This window comes from Chroicocephalus ridibundus, chromosome 5, assembly GCF_963924245.1.
Source record: "Chroicocephalus ridibundus chromosome 5, bChrRid1.1, whole genome shotgun sequence".
Lineage (NCBI taxonomy): Eukaryota > Metazoa > Chordata > Aves > Charadriiformes > Laridae > Chroicocephalus > Chroicocephalus ridibundus.
The window spans coordinates 66,941,470-66,963,290 of NC_086288.1; the positions used below are offsets into that span (position 1 = coordinate 66,941,470).

At 42.6% G+C, this 21,821-nt stretch overlaps 1 long non-coding RNA gene across 1 annotated transcript; it reads left to right on the forward strand.

Moving 5' to 3' along the window:
• The first annotated feature begins 4,355 nt into the window (after window positions 1-4,355).
• Window positions 4,356-5,494, forward strand: LOC134515772 (uncharacterized). Its single transcript, XR_010071109.1, has 3 exons — window positions 4,356-4,488; window positions 4,580-4,679; window positions 5,300-5,494. It is a non-coding gene; the product is annotated as an uncharacterized LOC134515772 (long non-coding RNA).
• Window positions 5,495-21,821: the final 16,327 nt, after the last annotated feature.

A 21,821-nucleotide genomic window follows, 5' to 3' on the forward strand; every position in this document is an offset into this window, starting at 1 on the left:
CTACAGCACATTGCAGCCAAGTTTGAGGGACTATTACTGTGTGGGAAGGACAATGTCCATGGTGAACCGAGGAGCTACCTGCTGCTCTCTGGTTCTTTTGATGCCATCTTTTACTTTCTGCCACAGGTTACACGCTTGCTGCTACCATACACTATTTTTACCATCATTTATACAATCTGATTAATGTGCCAGTAGTGCAACAGCAATAAACCCTCATAATTCTTCCCTTCAAACATCTAAGATCATTGCAGATCATGACTATATACCTTCCAGCAGTAGCTCAGACCTAAATTTTCATGAATTTTCATCCTCCTCTCAGCAACGCTATCACTGTTACAGACCAAATAGTGTCTTCTGCATGTGTGAACTTCCTGCAGACTGCAGTAGAAAATATGCAGGAGGAAAAAATGGCCCAGAGCCCAGGCAGGGAATCTCGTGAGTCTGTGTTTGTGCGAAAGAGATGCCTGGTCTGTCACGGGGGCTCTTAAGCACTACCTAAGTAACATACAGTGCAGCAAGTGAAAGCTGCAGCACATAAAATCAGGATAAGATTTATTTGAAAACTATCATCTGATTTCCTATTACATGTTTTCCCATTCTAATGCAGATTACATCTATATTACGGTAGATATTTATGCGTGGCTTTCATAGAACTATAATATCATAATTTGCCCACATAGACATCTACCTAGCCAAGGGGAAAACAGTGTAATCCCACCTTCAGCTGTACTCTCACCGGATCACCACTGCACGCATTTGCATTGCCTTAAACCTGGATTCTCCTCTCCCCAGACCACTTTCTTTCCAGTGTCCCCCAAGGGCCAGCACTGGTACTTCCCTGCTGGTACACGGGTGCTTTCCAGGGCACAACATCCCAATGCAGGTATCCTCTGCTGTACGCATCAGCCCCACCACCCTGAGCCTGCTGATGAAAAACATTCCAAGGGCAGTGTGGATGCCAAGCGGTCAGCCTTTCCAGAAACTGCATTCGCTTCCATTGCTGCCAGTGCAAATAAATGGAGAAATTAATGCTTAATATGATGGTAGGATGGTGCTAGACCATGGTCCACATGCTGTCCTGGCTCAATGGGTTAATGAACTGCTCCACAGTTGGCCATGTGTATGTGCATACATATGTATGGCAGAATAGCATTTAGCTCACAAAAGTAGGATTTTCCCAACCTTACTTTAAGCAGCCTCCCTACTCTGACTATGACATTCGACAGTGTATTTGAAGAAATGAAAATCTCCTCTCCCGGTTGTACCCTGCAAAGTCTCTGGCTGAGATGAGTCCTGCCATGGTGTGTCCAGAGAAGCAGCACCTCGTGGGACCTCTGAGGAGGTGAGCTTCATGCCGTCTGTTTGGCGCAAAAAAATATTTAGAGCCCACTTCTGATGACACCGCTGCAATTTTTGATTTGTACCTAAAGCCTTAGCAAAGGCTTTACGCTTCCAATTTGAAATAAAATACTTAAATACCAGTTCCTCCTGTGCTTATCTGGCAAGATCTGGACTATTGCAAACACAGGGGAGGACTCCAGGACAGTGGAGTGTTTCCTCCTAGCACGTTGCGTGCCAGGCGCTGTGTCAGAAGGCTGTTTTGGCAATCTCTAGGGTTGATGGAGAAAGACTTATGCCACCTTTTTTGCACATGCTCGGGGGAGACCCAGCCACCGCCATCATTGTGACATGGAGTTCCCAGGAAAAACAGGAGGAAGTATTCTTTGTTAAAGATTAATTTGGCTTATAGTGGCTCTTTACCATTGGGGTGAGAGGAGAGGCTCGGGAGAGCCTTTGCTCTTTGCCCTTGAACTGATAAATAGTAATAATAACCTCTGGGAGGGCCATGCCCAACTCTTTTCCACAGATGCCCTGAGGTGTCCCCACATCTTCTCGGCATAACTTTTACCCTCTGGAATTTCCCTGCCTCTCCTGTTTGGGCTCCGGCACAGGTACCTTGGCAAGGAGCTGCTCCCACCCTACTGTTCCCTGCCCCTGCCTGCAGCAGGAACTTGCCCGGGGACATCAATGCCTGGCTTGTGAGGTATGTGCATGGTTGGGACCCAGGAGGGTGAGAAAGCCACTTTCAGCACCTTAAGGTGTGAAGCACCGTAAATCTGCCCTTCACCCTCACCCAGACCTGCCTACAGAGAGAACCTCTCCACCAGAGCCGTTGAAGTGGCTCCTTTCTAAAGAAACTTCACACCAACCCCTGAAGATGGTGGTGGTGCCTCCTCCACAATCAGCCCCTCTCTAGGCCACTTTTGAGAAATTTCCCTTTGATCCACGGGGAAGTGCTGATTTATGGATGTAGTGTCAGAACGGTACATGTTTATGTGTTTGCAAAGTTTGTTACTCCTTCTTAAACCATCTAAAGGAGGCTGGAAGCTTACATCCAAGGTTTAACGGGGACAGGAGAAATCCACATAAAAATACTCACAGAAGTCATTTATCAGAACTTTATACAGAAGCTTGCTTAAAAAAATACTAAGTTTTATTAAATGAATGAGAATTTTTCCCCCTCAGAGTATCTTGTTTCATACCTGAAAGTCTATGTTAAAAAACATTGTACAAACATTACCTCGCAATGGTTTCAGCTTTAGTGTAGAGTTTATGTTATAGTAGAATAAACACCTGAGCAAAGTAAACATGCATTACTTGTCTCCAAGAAAAGGAAAAAAAAAAAAAAAAGTGAAAAAGTGGTGTTTTTCTCTCTTGCGTTGTTTTTCCTCCAGGGTATATTTTTTTCTCCTAGTTATCTAATCAAAAAGGCTTCTTAATACTTTGGTGTTAAGTTATGGCTCCCCCATCAGAGGATTGTTAGGCAGAAGACAACAAAGGTGTTTCCTTTCCCTCCTAACCTTGTTTTTTTTCCCCGGGCAAACTGTAATTTGGCTGGCTACGTGATTTGAGTGCCAAAAGGAAGCATTTGCAAGGTCCGTAGTGGCCATGGCTTAGTGGGGTGGGTTGTTGCGGTGGCCTCACTTCTGCAACTTAGGCAGCAGTGTGGCAGCTGGGGGAACCATGCCACAGCCTTGCCGTGGGCTGTCGGAGGAGTCTGCCAGGCCACGTCATCCCACCTTCCAGCTAACTTAGAAATGCTGTGTCCAGTCTTGCCCTGTGCAAGCCCACAAGACATCCAGCACTGCAACTCGCTGCAGTACTCAGTGGGAGTACTAATTTAGCTCTCAGAAGTGAGAAATACTTGTGCTCTCAAGCCAGTGATATTCAGGCACGTCTCCAGAAATATAATATTCTTCTTAAGAAGGATATTCTCTAATATCAGGCTTTGAGATTTGCAAAGTGATAGCAGTATAGCCCAAATGAACAATTAAAATTTGGCAGACTACTTTTCACTTCCCATTTAGAATAACGAGAACTATGTCAGAATTTTATTTGATTAACATTCACTATCTGTAGTGATCAAAGGACTATGTCTAAAAAATTAGCATTTTAGGAGAAGGTCTTTGATAGCCAGCAATAAAATTCTCATACTTAGCCTGAAATCATTCCCATCTGCATTCTTCATTAGCTTATAATTTATGAAGCCTCATTAATGAAATCAAACAGATAATAAGCACACCTAAAGCTTCAACCTAACACAAAATAGAGACTCCACATAATTAGGGTAACAGCTATTATTTCACTTCTTTGCTCTGCCTCTCCTGCAATTAGTAAGATTCGTAGTTCAAGAGGGAGTCAAAGACTTTTCACAAGATATTACTTTAATCTCACCTTATGCTTTGTAGGTGCCTTCTGAGCAAACTAGGTTCTGAGCCTCCCTTCATGGGGAGTCTACCGATTAATGGCTTGATTATGTGCATCATGGCCAGGAAAAAAATAATTGGTCACTTCAGTTAGAGTTTTGCCTGCTGAAGGACTTAAATAAGGGTTTTCCTACAGTGCCACCAGAATTCAAAGACCATGACTTGTACAGCAGTTATTTTCCAACATGTACAGTGCCACTGGGCACTGTACTTGAGGGAATGTGACTATTTATTGACAGTCAGTATCCTGCAGAAGTCAGGGAGCACAAAGGGTAAGGAAAGATTACTGCAGCAGAAGTTGGCTTGGGCTATTTTACAACGCAGAGACTACACAGTATAGAACATCCTTTTATAAATATGACCTTTATAATATATTGCACTAACCTAGTAATGCCATGAGGAATGTTTTATTTGGGTTTCTGCAGTTTTAACAAAGAACTGATAAGGAAGTATCTATCATTTATTACTTCTGATGGAAAATTGTATTTCAACAAATCAAACTTTTTTGCCCTATTTGTCCTTCCAGCCACAGCGAAGTTTCCTCTGTGACTGTGAGAAGAGTCCATGCTGCCTGGACACACGTGGCTCACCAAAACCCAGGACTACTCCTTCACCAGGGACCATGAGACCAGAGTTGGAGTCTGGGGGAAGTGGTGGCCCCTTCAACAGTGCCTGAAGATGCTCACTGGAAGAGAGAAGTCTTCCCATCCCCAGTAGCAAGGTACTGCCCATCCTCATGCATTTGCCTCAGCCATGCCAAAACGGGAAAGGCCAACATTTCACCTTAGTTAATGATTTCTTGTCCTCCTCAGTGCTCAAAGTAACTGGTTTACAAAGAATCTGAGAACTAAAGATGGTGATAACAGAGCACGCACTTACGCTGCGCAGCATTTGCCCGGGATGTGACAAAAGGTGATCGCCTTGATGGGTCTAACGGGGTCCTGTTTCCTATCTAATCAGTAATTAGCTGGCCAATTGGGCATCTGCTGTTAGAAACTACTGGTACTGTTTCCTCCTACTGGACTTTGGAGCAGGGAGATGAAAAGCAGAATGACTGTGAATGCTTCATTTTTTTAAACCGTGTGAATTCGGCTGCGTGTTTGGGGAGGTTTTGCTGCAGGGGTGTATCAGAAATGTATTCTGTACATTCACCGCCCAACGGAAAGGCTGTGCAACAGCACCTGGTGGAGACTCAAGTGTCCCACAGCAGTATTCACAAGGAAAGGAATGTGCCCACAGCCTCAGTCATGTATGAGAGACAGAGGGAAAAATTTAAAAACTTGACTTTGAAGTCAAGATTCCAAAATATTGTGGCTACCTAAGAAAAGAATCTTTTCGGAAGTCAAATTTTCAAAGCAGCTTGTGGAAAGTGTGAAAGCTGACTCAATGATTTGCAGGGACTTGATAGTGTCAGAGTAGACTATCTTACAACCTGTCCGTTCTTGCATTGGCAGAAGTGGCCATATTTCTCTTCTGATCTTAATAAATTACAGTGTGGAAAGCAATATTTAAGTAAACTTGATGTTTGACAGATGGCTCGTGAGCAGAAAGAAAGCAAAATAGTCCCACCATCACCCTGTGCAATAGTGGTTCGCAAGACAGAAGCTGAAACTGAAGTTGCAACAGCAGTGTTTTTAGATTTAGATTCACTCCAAGGAAACTGCAGGTTTTCTGCAACACATCGAGACCCTGAAGTTTTAGCAGAAATTAACAACAACGTCCCTGCGTGTCAGCTACCTACAATAGTACCTACAATAGTGCACAGAATATGGAAAGAGTGCAAAAGGTGAGTAGGAAAACAGATCCAAACCTGGCTCTGTGGGATCGCACGCACCTGTCTCAGACCTGTTTTGTCCGTGAGTGATACCAGACATGAGATGACAGGGGTTTGTCTCATGCATTGAAATTTTTACAAGTTAGATATCTGCCCTGTGCAGTTTCACAGAAACACTATGAACAGTGGGAACTTACTGCAATGTTATGGACAAGTCTGAACCTTCTTGGCAACAGCTGTGCAGTCACTTCTGCTAAGGAACAGTTGCCTTAGCACTTAATCAGACAATGTGTTGTTTACGACCAATATAACCTTAGTGTGTGATACCAGATGTGGTCTGACAGAGTTGTCCCTTGAACTGAGAAACTGGCTTGAAGCATTAACAGAAATATTGAGCGCTGTAGTTTATGATAAACATGCCTGAATTTTTCTTGAAACAGCCCAAGAGGCTTTGAAAGCATTAGCGTTTCAGGGTGTTCGAGTTGCAATTCCAGAGTAAAAGGGAAAATTACATCTGAGGGACTACTTTGGATACTTCATGGAAAGTTTAAGGAGGGCAGACTTCCCATTAAATCAAAGCTGTAGGTAAAGGTGTGTGTGCATTGGCAATGAGAATTGCTTCACTGATAAGGAAGCGTTAGCTCCTGCAAAGTGTGGAGCACTAGTCCTCAGAAACCTGTTTCAAAGAAGAATTCAAGTTTAATGACAATATTTGTTGAATACTCACTACATTCCCACACAGAATTCCCCAAATCAGTTAGGCAGATGAATCATCAAGGGCAGACTGTACAGTTTTAACTCAAACCTTTAAAGCCGGTTTTCAAAACCATCATTATCTCAGCATCTGAGCGTGCTGTGGGTGATGCTATCACACCGAGCAGATACTGTTCGTCATTTAGAAGCTTATGGATCCAGTTTTCCAAGTATATATTGAAGATGCAGCGGAAATAGTGCAGTCCACACCTCATAAGGCAGGAGCACTGTGATTCCACTGATCTCCAGTACGAAATAGCAGATTTAATCAATTTTGTAGTCATGAGAGACAATTTGGCCCATGCGTTTGTTAGCCTAACCCATCAAACCTGTTTGTTTCCTGGCTGAGGACATGCACCCTGACCAGTGCTATCCGTGCTGCTGCCGGCCCTGGTGAGCAGCTGTGTCGCTCCGGCAGCGAGTCTGAAGGGCAGCGTGTACAGCCACTGGCAAGAAACTGGGAGAGTAAATCATCGTCTGCTGGTTAAGCACACCACGGTCAATAGCTACAGGAGGGCGATACGTATTAACTGGGTATGTATTAACTGAAGGGCAGGATCTCTTCCAGCCTTTGTAGAAAATCCTTCTGATGAAAAAGAAAAACCTTTTATGTCACCAGCTCACCAAATAGCCGTCTCATTCAAACCATCAGCACTGCTCTCCTAAATTCCTGCATCATTTTCCACGCTTAAAGAGCACATGTGTTGACTGGCAGCAGCTGAGACGTGCTAAAAGCCATCCAAGAAGCATGAAAAGTGGCATCAGACTGTGTGAGCCTGCAATAATCCACTAATCTTTTTGAACACATTCTTTTATTTAGGCAGACTTTGGTTATTATATTTGACACATATTTCACATATTACAAAACCGGTCATTATTGTGTAGCTGGCTAATCCTCGGTTTGAGGAAGGATTGATTTTTGCACTCATCTAGAAAGGCTGTCAACGTAAGCACTAAAGCTCTGTTTCTAAGTGCGTGATATACTTTGTTTTAACGGCATTATCAGAGACTTGATATAAAAGATAGGTAGTTTACATAGCAGGGGAAATGTATATACTGTGAGCACAAAACTGCCCCACAGCCAATGACGGAAGTAGAAATGGGTCTGGTTTTCTGTGGAACATTCACTTGCGTACTTGGAGTTAGACGAGAGGTCTCTTCTAGTAGGCATTTAAGCATTCCTGTAAAGGCAAATGTAGAGTCATAGACTCATAAAACGATTTAGGTTGGAAAAAACCCTTAAGATTACCATGTCCAACCATTAACCTAACACTGCCACGTTCACCACTAAACCATGTCCCTAAGCACCGTGTCTACGTAACTTAAAGTCAGGAATAAAACTACAGAAGCAATATTAATTTAGGTGTATTTTGAGGCATTTATGTCTGAACAATGAAATGAAAATACGTTAAAATCAGAAGTAAAGATGCATTTTTAATGGAAGTATTCACAGTACAGCCTGCTTTTGCCCAACTATGTAGTATTTTCCTTAAATTATTTTTCACTAACTTGAAAAAACAATGCCCACGAGATCTTGCAGAAGTAATCAACGTTTTTTACAGGTTTCCAGGAAAGTAGGTTATAATGAGGTCACTGAAAGCTAGTTATTAACATTGGCTTTTTGGTGAGCATCTCTTAACTAGGTCTTTAAGTATATTTTACTTTTTAAGTTCTCAGAATGCAGTTTCACTATTTCTTTCTAATGTCTGTGTTTAACCACTGTTCAGGTCACTGAAAGACTTCCAATTTCCATTAGCAGAACTGAACTCATTTCCAGGGCACAGTGATGCTTCAGCCCAGACCACACGGTAGGAATCCCATTCCTTTTAGAATGTTCCTTTTTCAGCTATGAATGAGTGATGGAAATCCAGGAGATAACTGTTTCACATCTTAACAGGGATCTGGGAGGGATTTCTGGGGGGTCCCTTCCACGCCATTTGTTTCAGAAATACATTTCTACAGCATCTGAAGATCAGGCCTTTTCAATTTGCCTATGTAAATATGCACTTGGATTTAATTCTAAGTTGAACATTCATTCCTGCTAACTGGATGCACAGAAATCACTGATAAATTCAAATGATGCTAGTTTAAAAACACACACACACATTTTGTGACAAGCTTCTAGTGGACACAGCTGCAGGCCTTATACAAAACTAAAATAGGTCTAAATAAGTTATTATCTAGGTAATGAGCTTGAATAACATCTTTACCGCTTCACTGATGCACCCATTTTATAATCAGGTTCGCCTTGCTTTTGCACACCTTATATTAAAATAGTCACCTCTCCAGCTTTTGAATGAATGCGATCATGAATGCAGTCCAGTTCCTAGGATATCATAGTACTTTTTCTCAGTAAATCAGGCCTAGATAAGAACCAAGGCAAACCCTGAGACTTGCTGTACTGTCCAGATGATGAGATTTCAGTACAGGGCACTTAAATGGGTGTTCTTCGTCCTGAAAGTGATGTGAGTTTTCCTGCTAAAATGCAATTCTCATGATGATAACAGTATGCAAAAACCTCTGTCTGGTTGATCAGCACAAAGTTTATACCACACTTAGACCGTATCTTAAAACTTGGTGAAGGACTGACTTACACGCAGATCTGGGGTTCTGCTTTGCACTATAATGATTTCACCCGGTGGGAATGTTAATTTGCACACATTATCCTATCATCGTACCTCTCTCCAGGTTTTATTAACTTGAGTGCAGTACTGCATGAAGGTAGCTAGACCGCTTTCAGACATGAGATGGTTCATGCAAAAATCGTTGCTTTTTGGAGTTTTGTAGGTTGTTTCCATGCATATTTTTCCCTATTGGCCCTTGTATGTTTTTATTACAGTCTATGCCCGCTAATACTATATTTAGCCCTTTACACCAGGAGATTTTAATCTATGTATTATATATTAATCAGAATTATTAATCATTAACTTGCCCTGCATCAGTACACGTCAGCTTTTGTAAATGTAAAAATGCAAATTATTTTATTCACTCCAGAGGGGAGATGGATTATAAGGGTAATAAAAACTGACCAGAGTAGCAGAAATTAAAAACTGGGCTAGTGTTTCTTCTTTTATTTAAGCAAAATTGGTCAGTGTTTTATATTGACTGAAGGGGAGAAGGCGAGAGAATGTGAAAGTCGTTTGGTGGCAAAAAGTGGAAATCTCTCTTCTCCAAATACTGCTTGGGGAAGGGCTAGCACAAGTTTCTCATGGATTGACTGTCTTCACAGGTATCAAGTTAACTTAATCTCACCCTTTTAGTCCCCGGCTCCTCTGACAGCTAAGATGACAATAATAGCAAATACTGGACCCCAGAGATGCCATCACAGTGTGAAACATGCTGGTCCCTGGTCAACCAGTCCAATGGGAGCTGCTGTGCGGTGGCATCATTGGTACCTCTGGCAGGAGGGAAACGGTTCCTTATCACCATTTTTGTGACTCTGATACAGAGTGCCCGAAGACCTAGAATTGGTGATTCTAGTTGCAAGAAGGTGTTGTCCATAAGAATGATTAGTTTGCTGTTTGTTGTTTTATTGCAATCTATTAGTGCAACGCAGGGCACCCTACAGGCACAAATTACAGTCCTCGCCGCGGTCATAAAACATTGCAATCAAAATTTCAAAAGATCTTGGGCGTTAGATCCACCTTTCTTTAGGAAGAGTCTCCCTCTACCAACGTGCCCTACCCCGCTCACTCACTGTGAGCTAAGCTCTCCCCACCCTGAATAACAGCGCTAATTAAGAAAGTTTTTGGCTAATTACATTTCATACTGCTGCTTAGGTTGACCTAATTTGTGCTTGGCAGGCTCTGTAAGGAAAGTTAGTCAGTGAAGAATAAGACGCTGTGTTGCAGTAAACAACTCAATCCAGGCAATATCTGGGCAATCTAAAATACACAGTTGTATGTCTTCAAAGGTGAAAACACAAAATGGTGTTACTTTACTGTTAATTTTATAAGCACTTTCTAGGGCAAAATGAAGTGGTGTATTTGTTGTAGCACAGATATTGCCTGAGATGTGTGCAGAAAACTGGTGAATCATTTCCTGTTTGCTGCATTCTCGCTTTACAGCTTTTCCCCAGCAAGGGGAATGATGGTGTCGTGCCCGAAACAACCCACAAAGCACATCTGGGCTCCGAGTTTCATTTGATGTCCCGGATCCCTCTTGGCCGTGGAGGGCTGTACACAGCGGCGTGTGCGGTGTGCAGCGTGCTGGTGCAGGCACCATGGCCGGGGAGGGGAGTGGAAGGAGCCGGGCAGGGATCAACACTCCACCCAGCCATGCCCGTCCTTGCAAACCTGCACAACGGGAGGTGGCACTGACTCGGTGGTGGAAATGACTCGACGAAGCCCACTTTCTCTTTGACACCACAGATAATAACTTGTCAGGGGGAAGAGGGAGCCTTAAGCTCCTTTCCTCGCTTACCTGGCATGTGGATTCGCGTTGCAGTCCAACTGCGGGCTCTTTGTCAGTGCTTCCACCCACAAAAAGTGCTACTGAAGTCGAGCCAGGAATGACACAATTGCATTAGCAGGGCCTAAGTCTGAACAAGAGTCACGACATGTGTGGCTGCACTATCTCACATGAAGGTGTAAAGGTGTCAGGCTCAGAGTAGCTCACCACTCGCTTTGCTGAAGCGCTGCTTGAAGGTCAGTGTCAAATACATAGACACAAAAAACCTTGGTCAAAAGAGTATTGTGAAGCTCATCAGCTCCAACCTCTCTCTGAAGTGGGACTGTCACCAATGGTGGTTGATCAGGTCAGCTGCGACTTTGGTCAAGTCCTGGGAACATGCAAGGACTGAGACTCCACAGGCTCCACAGGCAACCTCTTCCAGTGCTGCGCTACCCTCCTAGAGAAAACGTTTTTTGTAATGGCCACCCTGAACCTCCAGTTTGAGGCTGTAGCCACATTTTATACCACCTACCACCTCTGAGGAGTTAGCTTTTCTCACCCGCTTCTGACATGTCAAAATCCTCACTAAAGTCAGTGAGGATTGCTGAGGACATACTGCCTCTGCAACATACTCCTCACTGTCAGTGAGGACATACTGCCATCAGTATGGCAGTCTTTTCAACACAGACAGCAGTCAGGTCTGTCAAGGAGCATTATCCCCTTCCATCCATACGTGATTGGAAATTATTTCCAAGAGGATGGAAATGATCCATGATCTTTCCAGGGACTGAGGTGGGTCTCACTTGTCTACAGTTCCTCCTCCCGTGTCCTCCTTCTTGCCTTGCTTAAAGATGGGTGTGACATCAGCCTTTTTCTAGTAAAAATTAGAGATCCCACTCCCCTAGTTTCACTGCGGTTTTCAGCTCAGCAGATTTTTAGTTACCTTTCTAAAAGTCTCTTACATGGACTGTGTTTTATACATGGTCTACAGACTCACAACACTTCAAAATCACTCCTGATGTTAATCAAGATGATACCAGTTTTCCCTTGTAGACCATATTGTCCATGTCCTTTATTTCCTTCATTTAGACAGGGCAGCCTGGTTGGAACATGAGTAGAGAGCCACTGAAAGTGGGGGGTAGTTATGCAGACAGAAAATTTACGTAGGCTGATGATGAGCACTGGCTGTCTTCTTTTCACTGAATAAAGCTTGAAATTTTCAGCCTTTAAGATATATTTCAAAACTTGGCTATTTTTTCCCGTTATTTTATGATAGGAGCCCTGTACCTTTTCTTCTTTTGGGGGGGAGAGGGGGAATATAGACTGTTTAGTGCTTTTGCAACCAATTTGCCATACTGTAATTTACACTTCTTTTTTGGCTACCAGCAACAGAGTTTTATGTTAGAAGTACTTTCTAAATTATAGCAAATGAACTTAATGATTATTATGCTTTACTCAAGCTAAATTCTCCCTCTCAAAATATAGGTTATTTAATATAATTTAATTAATATTTTGGACATGCAGAATGCATACATACATTATATAGTTGAGTGTAAAAAACCAGGAAACACTCCTTATATGACTTCACCTTGCCATTCATATATCACATAATAATAAGGATGCTAAATAACAGTTGGCATATAGGAATTTACATCACAGAAAGATTTTTTTTTATATAATAAGTGTTCCCTTAGTCTCTTAAGTCCCAAATGTGGTTCTTAAATTTTCTACTTGCCGTACATCAGATGTAAATCTTAGCCAAACCCTCGCGTCCTTCCTATATTCTTTCTATCCCTTCTGATATCTGAAATCCATAACTGAAATGACAACATTAAAAAATTGATATTGCAGAAGCCAACGAGGGCAATCAATCATATTTACCTGGGTTGTTTTAGTAAATAGACTTCCCTCTGACAAATCAACCATGAAATCAGTTAATGGAATTGTATGTGGAAAGTCTGGGCTGTGCTTTGTATACGACCTCGGCTCCTGCCTGTTGAATCGCTTTGGTAACACGCGTGCATGGGTTCTGTGGAGGTGTGTGCTACGCCAGCCACCAAAACTTAACTGTCAGCTCTCCACTCTTCCTCCTTCAGAGCCAGTTTAATCCCATTTTGTAGCGTTCTCCTCCCTGAGCTCCCAACGAGCTGTCCTGCCCTATGCACACCCTTTTTCCAAGCCACAATATCATGAGGTGATGCCAGAAGCAAAGCTGCGCGTCAAACATAATAAGAGGAGAGCAAAATATTTCTGCAGTGCTGCAGAAGTTGCACACGCAACATGTGTTGCATGGATATACACGGATTAGGGATGTGGAACTTACTGGAACTGAAATTTTCTTCTGGTTTATCCCCGTTCAGCATCTCTACCACATACACAACTAACAACTTGTGCCCTGACTTAGTAGCTACAGCTCACTGGAAGTAAAACCAGTAACTGTATAAGAGAAAAAAAAAAAAGAAGGCAGAGAGGCTGAAGAGTGCATAGGAATTTCTGACAGTCGGTACTGGGTGTGTGAGAGGGAAAGAGAGCGTGAGCAAGACAGAGCCTCTCAAAAGTCTGAACGTACTTGCCCAGTTTTTCAAAGAGGCACAGCTCCCCGACGGCATCCGTACATCAACCCTACTCTTCCCTGTAATCCTTTCAGCTGCAATAAAAGGAGAAATGAAATATTTCGCTATCCCCAGCCACTGCGTTCTGATAGCCCTTGTTAGATTTCTACCCCGGTGGCTTCTTGCAGCGCTCACCATTTTCCTTTTTCTTTTCCCTAAAGGAATAAAGCCCTATTGTTCTCCCACTCCTGAATGCTTTCCAAGATGACGTCAGGTGAGCAAACAGCGTTCCCCATGCCAGAAGTCCTCCTTCTCTGCATTATGCAGGGTTCATTGTCAAGTCACAGACAATTACTTTATCTGATACTTGTCAACGTGCAGTCAGACAGGAATTCTTTACCTCCAAAACTGCCTACTCGGCACTATCCTCTGCTGACTTTGCCCTCCTTTCAGCCTGTCTGGAAGGAATGGATGGGGTGGAAAAGAGACAACAAGCTCGGTTTCAGGCCGTTGCTCTCAGGGCTGAGCTGGGAAGCTCCCTGGAAGGTTATCTTGCACAGCTGGGGCTCTGGACTCCCTCAGAGCAACTCAAAGAGCCCAGCGCTGAGCAAGGCAGGTACATGAGGGCCTTTGTATTTGCTCAGCAGCAGCAGCAGGAGTAAAGCCCCCTGTGACACCCACCGAGCAGTAGCCAGGGTACAGCTTGCAGCTTGCAGGACGTGCTCCACAGCCCATTTTAGGCAGCCGCTCTGACAGCACTGTGACAAGTCCATCACCCATGTCACCAGTCAGCCCCAGGCAACAGCAGAATGGCCAAAGTCCAGAATTTACATCCCTCCAGAGTGTGAATACCCATGGTACTAAACGTTCTGGGTCATCCCTACATCTGTGCAAACAAATGGGGAAAACTTGGTGCTTTGCTTTTTTATTCTCATTCTTGCATTATTTTTCTATCGCCCAAAGCACAGTCAGCTGATTTATGTTAATTCCAGCTTATATAAAATAAACTTACAGGTAATGCCCTGCCTTTTGTATAGCAGCATGTGAATTAGCTAGGCATCCAGCACTGTCCTGACACATCTGTAACGGTGGTGTGATGTCAGTGGATCTATTCGCAGAGTGGCGTATTACTCAATTTAAGGGCAGAAGGGCAGGGAAGGAGGCCATGCAAAATCTGACTCATTTACCTATAAATCAGCTTATGGACAGGGAGATATTTATTTACTGATATTTGGCCGCAATCAGTAAGAGAAGCAACAAGAACAAGTGATTACAAGACTGCTGTAGTCTCAGGAAAGGTTAAGGTTTGATGTTGATACTTTGCCACACAGGAACAAGCAAATTTGTTTTCAACAGCTTTTACTCCAGGTGATTAGATGGGGTGAGACAGGTTTGTTACTGGTAAACCGTTTATCTCTCTTTTCAGAAACAGTACACAACATCTATGAAACATAACTGATCAGGCACACCCTATAGGAGATACACCCTTCCTACCTTTGTAAGCCAGCAAAATCTACATTTTCATCTCAGACCAATAGCGTGAAGCACGCTGGATGCTCAGAGCCAGCGCCTCACCACATGTAAACCAAAGCAGCTCTTCTCAAGGCAGTGGAGTAGCGCCAGCTGTGCTGTTTCAGATCACATCTACAAACCTCCGTACATGTGTCAGTCTGCCTATAGGAGCAGTCTGAAGTTATCTGCTTGCTTACAGAAGCCGGCCTTCAAAACATATGTATAAAAAGTAATGCGCAAAAAAGTTGCCCTCATCAGGAATCACGAATCCAGGGGTCTTTACACCAAGAGCAACTTTTACTCCGTCTTCTTGCTTAACACAGGCCAGAAAGTGTCACCAGCACTCCCTCAGTTAAGTGCAATGCATTGTACTTGAGCCTGGGCTTGCTTATCTAGATTTCAGCTATCTACACTAATATCGACGATTACTATTTTATGTATTACAATGTCTTACAAGCAGGTAAAAATAGAAGAGTCATGGAACATAGACTATGCTGTCTGTAAAACAGCATCCCATCCAAAAAAATTGCCTTCTAGGTGCTCTAAACCTTTTAAAACATGAAATAATATTATTTTATTGAAATTTAAATCATTTTAGCACACTGACCTGCCCTTCCTATCAAATAAAACCAATAGACACATAGTTCAAAAGAGCTGTCCTTCTTATTTGTTAATAATTAGGGGGTTGCCAGAGCAGCCTTTAGCTTGTCTTCTGTAATCAATGGTCTTCTAACTCTGGTAACCAGCACAGGTAAGCGACACAGTATTGTGATGGTTTGGTAAGTGCAAACAGCTTGATATTAGGAATATTGTGCATATATCTCTTTCAGAGGCTGGCCTTGATTTCTTTGCTGCCCCTGGTTGACTGCAGGCCATCAAAGACTGGCACTTCCCAAAGCGCTACCATCACAAGAAAACGTGGCTGCCGCTTCCTCGAGCATTTTCAAGGTTCAGTCATGTATCTGATATTTGGAAAGGTCTAAGATGGAAGGAGAAAGTGATGGAAATCAGATTATTTTGTTTTCACTACTCTGACATATCTGGTAAGCAGGCTTTTTATCAGCCCCCCTTGCCTTAACTATGTACCTAAAGTTGGAAAGTATATGTTATGTGACAAACCACCATGGTTTATTGGGCACGTGTGTGTTGTGATACACCACGCAGGCCATATACGATTTACCTGGCAGACCACAAGGACTAGAACATTAATCCTGCTAAGCAGCTGACGCAATTTATGTGAGGTTGGTGGCTGCGCAAGGGCACAAAACCTCAGCTGTCCCTCTCAAACAGCACCCAGCTCAAACCAGCACCAGCACCCACCTCAAACAGCAGGAAACAAGCTCCTGCCTGGACATGCAGGTTCTGGACACCTGGAGACAAGGATTTTCCCCCACAAGGCAATGGCAAAAGGCAGTGCAATGCAGCCTACCATGTCTACCTACCTCTAGCAAGCTTCTAGTCATAAGGAGACTTAATACCAGTAGCTTTACACAGTCAATTGAACTTTCTTCAACACAATAGTGACTAAAAGGTTGTAAAATAATGACTGACAGACCTTTGTTGCCTTTTTAGTCAGGAGGCTGATAACAGTCCTCAAAACAGTTCTCAAGAACTGAACTTCAGTTAGTTAGGGAAAACATTCAATAAGATCTTGTAACATTATTTCTTTTATTGGTTTAAAGTTCTACAGTCATGTGAAACAAAAACCTGAAGTCAGTGGCAGATTTATAGGCAGAAAGCACTGTACATAAATACTATGACCTTCCATTGGGGTGGGTATATCAGACAGCCACCTTCATGAGGACTGTGACGACAAAGCGTGAGACAGCTTAGGTTCTCGCAGAAAATCTTAGAAGCACGCAGCTCTTAACAGACGCATGTCTGTGAGGTGAGGGCATTTTGAATATTTTCATAACCCGTACATGAGAGAGAGGGAACATGCGGTAAGAACGCCGTGCCAGGGCTGCTCGGGGTGCGAATCTCATTTCAGCGCTTCCTTTTGGGACCAGCCCAGTACTGACTGGTGCGCTCCCCGCCTCCCACGGCGGCGTGCGAGAGCAGGAGAAGCAGCTCTGCATCGAGGCTCGGCGAGATGGTGAAGGACAAAGGGCACATCATCACCTGCACAAGCAGCTCTGCAAAAAAGCTGGAATATGACCAGAGATAAGCAAGGGAAAGGAAGAGAATGCCATTAAACCTGGTTAGAGCACATAGTCCTTAGTTACTATTTCCAGAACACATTGATGTCCTTAGGGAGAGAGTATATGAAGTTCAAAATGACAAGTTAATAAGTGAGATTTTCAAAAGCATTTAAATAGTGAAGGAGTTCCAGAGATCGCTAAGTTACAAAGGTGGCTTTGACAATTCCGCTTCGCGATAATAAATGTACGTCCCACTATTTGTTAAAAAGTCTTTCTTCTCCAGTGGCACGATATTACTTATGCTATTTTGTAGTCATGTTTTTGTTCTCTGACTAACTGAAAGCATAGCCTCAGTGTATCTCTATGTATGTTGTGCAATAGCAGATTTGGAATTTGCATTTTTTAGATTACCAGACAATAAAAAAAAATAAAATAGAGATTGCAGAGATATGCACCACCCTTCATTAGAAGCAGCGATATTCTCTCCCACCCAGTCCTGCCCAACCAAGACAATATTGCACATACGCCTCCAGACAATGAGACTACCACACCTTTTGCCTCTAATTAAAATTATTAAGTCGAGAAGGAAAGAAATGCATTTCGGTCTGTGCTTGTTAGCCAAATGTCTTGATAAAACTGAACATGTTCTGCTGCTGCCCACCATCTGTTCTTATAAATACTTCTTAAAAACGCTGAACAGGAAAATAGATTCGTCATCACTCACTTTCACCATTTTATATCAACTCTGCCCTCAGGTTTTTCTCGCTGCAGACCAATAAACATCTATAGAATAGGATAAATTTCCCCCCCATTAAAATAATTTTGCATTTGACACATTTCAGTAGAAAAGATTCAAACTTAATGCATGTAGAAACCTGACTACATAGAGCAATGAGGACGTCTTTATTGAGGACAGCATTTTAATGGGGAAATCTTGCTTTTCCTCTCTCAACCCGTTCCTTACATATTCTCAGTCCTTTCACTGTTGGATAAATCATCATAGAAGCACTGCGACTCCCTGACTTTGACAAAGAGGGAACATTTCATAGCACTACAGCCATTGAGGCACCAAAAGAGCATGCATCTTCTCAGCTTCCCTTTGCTGCAGGGAATTTGAACACCTGCAAGAAATCATGCCTTTTCCATTAGTGGGTTAAAGAATCCCACCCAGACTTACCCATAGCATCCAGTCCTGTCTTGACTCCCAGTATATTGCACCTGATACAACGAAGAAATCCCAGCTGATGCAATAGAGCAGCCCAGCTGCTGATAAACACAGGGTTGACAAGAATGACAACGCTGTTTCTTATGCAGACTCCCCATTGAATTTTAGGCCAAGTCATCATCCCCAAGCTTACAGTGGGCTATTTTAACTATTTTGCTGGTGGTGCCTTCCTTGAAAGCTTCACCTCAGGTGCAGTGTTATAATCAATGGTGTTTGTAAGACAAAGGATCATCTCCAGAGACATTATTCATCATTGCTTGAAAAACAGGTATATATCCTACTATGTGCAGGACCAAATGTAAACTCTCTTTCCATAAAAAATTGTAATTAATTCTTATTTTTTTCTAACTACTCTTCTTTCTTCTCACAGAAGCTCATCCGAATAGACAAGTGGGAATTAGTCCAGATATTTATAAAATGCAACTCCACAAGAGGGGTGAATAAATGGTACCAGCTATCAACACTGTCCCATCACAAGAAGGTCAGAAGTGACTCTCACAGGTGCAGGTACTAAATTCCTTCAGGCCTGACTTCAGGCAGTACAGAGGCCACCCTTTGTTTGGCAATTTTTGGTGAGATAAAGGCTGCATGTGAAGATTTCCGGAATACCAAGACCGTTTAAGAAAAACCTGCTCAGCTGATATTAAATCAATTGCGGGAGTGTTGGTACTAATCCCGCCAAAGACTCGTGGCATTCCAGGTCGTGTGAGGCCAGGGCTGCTCGGTCAGGAGCAGTTACACCTCCTTCTCAGGCCAGTGCAAAGCTCTGCTCGCTGCCAGAAGGGCCAAGAAGAACAAGAATAGGACGGGAAAAAAACTCTAATACCAACTACAAGAAGCATGTGATTGTTTTGAACTGCAGAGATACAAGGAGGTCAAAAGGAACAGCAGCGTCATGTCTTGAGATGATAGCAAGGATATCTAAATGGGTTCTAGCGTACAGCATGCACACGAAAGTGCCTTTTCCAGTCTTCTACGAATTACACTCCACCATTTCCAAATTCTCCCTAGAAATTCCTTAGGAGTAGGCTTTTCTCTGCAATTTCTGGTTAGACTGGAAATATTGTGAAAGAGGCTCCTGACTCGCTAACATCCCAGTCTCTCTCAGGCTCTCCACTCTCTCATATTCAAATCCACAAACTTCTCAGGAAGTACAAATATATAAGAAACTTGAGGTTGTTATCTCGTGAGACTGAGGACATTAGACTGGCTTCAAAAGTCAGAAACAAAATTTGCATTATTGCCAAGGCTGTTTCTACGCCAGCTGAGGTGAGAACAAAGAAGAAGGTGAGGATGAAAACAGGCATTTGATTGCAACTGGGATTGGCTTCCGCTTTTTCTCCACACATTGAAATTTTGGGTTTTTTCCCCTCCCTTCCTTGTTTTCAGTTGCATGCGAAATCCATAGTAAGGTGAATATGTTAAGCTATCCAAAGCTTTCTGAAGGCAATGGGAAGGAATTACACTAAATGCAAATATGCACTGGGTTAATCCATAGGTTAATATGACCTTTTTAGAAATGTAAGTGCATGAGACATTCCAAATACAACTTCATATATTTCAGTTACTTCACGCTATACCTTTTATTGCAGCATAAGGGCAACTCTGATGTTGTTTAGAGTTCACACTTGCCCCCTAAAAATCTCAGCAAGTACACGCAGAACTGTGTTTCAAAATTCTTGGGAAAACAAAACCAAACCAAAACAAAACAAAACCTTCACCTTCTCAAATCTCTGCAGTTCAGGACTTCTCCCACATTTGCATCCTAGAACCACAAAGCAAGAAGCTGAAAGTACTCAAAAAGAACACAGAAAGAGATTGGCGCCAGTTTTCCCTTCACCTGCCTGAAACAGGTAGTAACTTTCTGACATCAATTTAGAGAGGAGTTTATAATTCTTTTATTCATCTGCATACTTAAGCATACGTATAAATATATGTATGTAGATATGTGTGTGTGCATGTGTGTATATGTCAGTACATAACAGCTGGAATCAAATAAAACATAAACAGTACTCTTGGGGCCCAACGTACTACCCATTATTGTCAATGGCATCCAGAAAATACCTTAGAGATACACCTGTGCCTTCTACACAATTATAAAAGTTTCTAACAGCCTCTAAAACACTCGGATAGGCATGAGCAGAAGAAGAACGATTCTGATCCATGCTTATTATTAGGACCATAAATTGTTAGTTGGGCACATAGAAATTTTAATAAAAGTGCTCTTTAAAAACCCATAGTTTTGAAAAAACAATTATTAATCAGATGAGACATTTTTCTGTTTTGGATTTTCCAAATGTTGTGAGGTCATTCTTTCCTCTGCATCCATTAGATTTTGACAGAAGGAAAAGTAGTGTTAAAATAAGCTTTTCCTTTGGATTTTTTTTTCCCAATTTTTTATTTCTCACTTTTCTTTCTCCCTCTTCTCTCCCTGCTTTGTTATTCCACAACCTCTCAAAGCTTCCACGTCTTTGGAAGCATTACTGTGGGAACAGGAGGGTTTTCGATTAATGACAGAGTAACGTCTGTTAATTTTATTTTCCATTCTGCTACTTAAATTTTTACAAACTTGAGAAGGTTTAGAAAAATTACAGAATAATGAAAGAAAAACATGCATTTGCTTGTTGCGAGAGGGAAGAAAAAGCTTAACGTGCCTGCAATTACCTTCTTGTACTTACTGGAAAAAGAAGAAATTAAAAGAGGAGGAGAAGAAAATTTATAAACAGTATTTTGCGTTTGCAAAATTTTTCACAAGTTGAAAAAGAAGTTAAATGCCCCATATGGTTCCTTTTTCACTCTTACAAAACAATTAAAAAACCACCTTTCATCCATTTCTAGCTGGAGGTGTGGTTGCAGCTTCCACACAAGCCAGAATATAACTCTTTCCTGAACTTCTGCACATATCTTAAAAACTTTTCATCCTTATTACCTCTGAACACCCAGCTGCTTTTTTTTTTTCTTCTCTTTTTTTTTTTTTTAATGAGCATCATTCAACCCATGTGACTCATTAGTGATGATGGCTTAGCTTGGGACAAAGCTGGTGGTTTCCACTCCTAGTTTTCTGTCCTGGCTTTCTCTTGGCAGTTCTTCCTCTTGCTCCAGGGATAGCTCAGCAGCACATGTAGCTCCTTCGCCACTCAAGCTTGGAGGAAACCAGGCTCCATTTCCATTTCCCTTAATACACCTGCCTCTAATTTATGGCAGCTCAGCAACTGAGCTCCTGAGCAGCCACCGCACCTCTGCAGTGGAGGCAAGAGCTTCTGAGGGAAGAGCAGGGCAGATTTCTTGGCTGGAATCAAGGGCACAGGCTAGGTACGTTAGCACATGCCACGTGTCGCATTAAGGAAATTTGAGGAGTAATGCACTTAGTGAAAACAAAACAGAGCTTGGCAGCAACCTAAATACTTGGAGGGGCGGAAGGGTGAGGGGGAGGAGAAGGTGCGACAGAGCCGTTAAGAGTAGTCAGATCATCATTCAGATCTGGGAAAAAATGCTTAGGAGGAGGCGCCAGGGAGATACACATTTAACCCTTGACAATATATTCATAATTTGCCAGTGTTTTTAATAAAGTCCAGGTAAAAGAGCACACATTACTGCTTTAACAGGCACCCCAGCCCTTTGGCTCAAGGTATACTATTTTTGAAATGGCAGGGCTCAGTACACAGAGAAAGCATTTGGAGATGTTTCACCACAACTTTCAACACA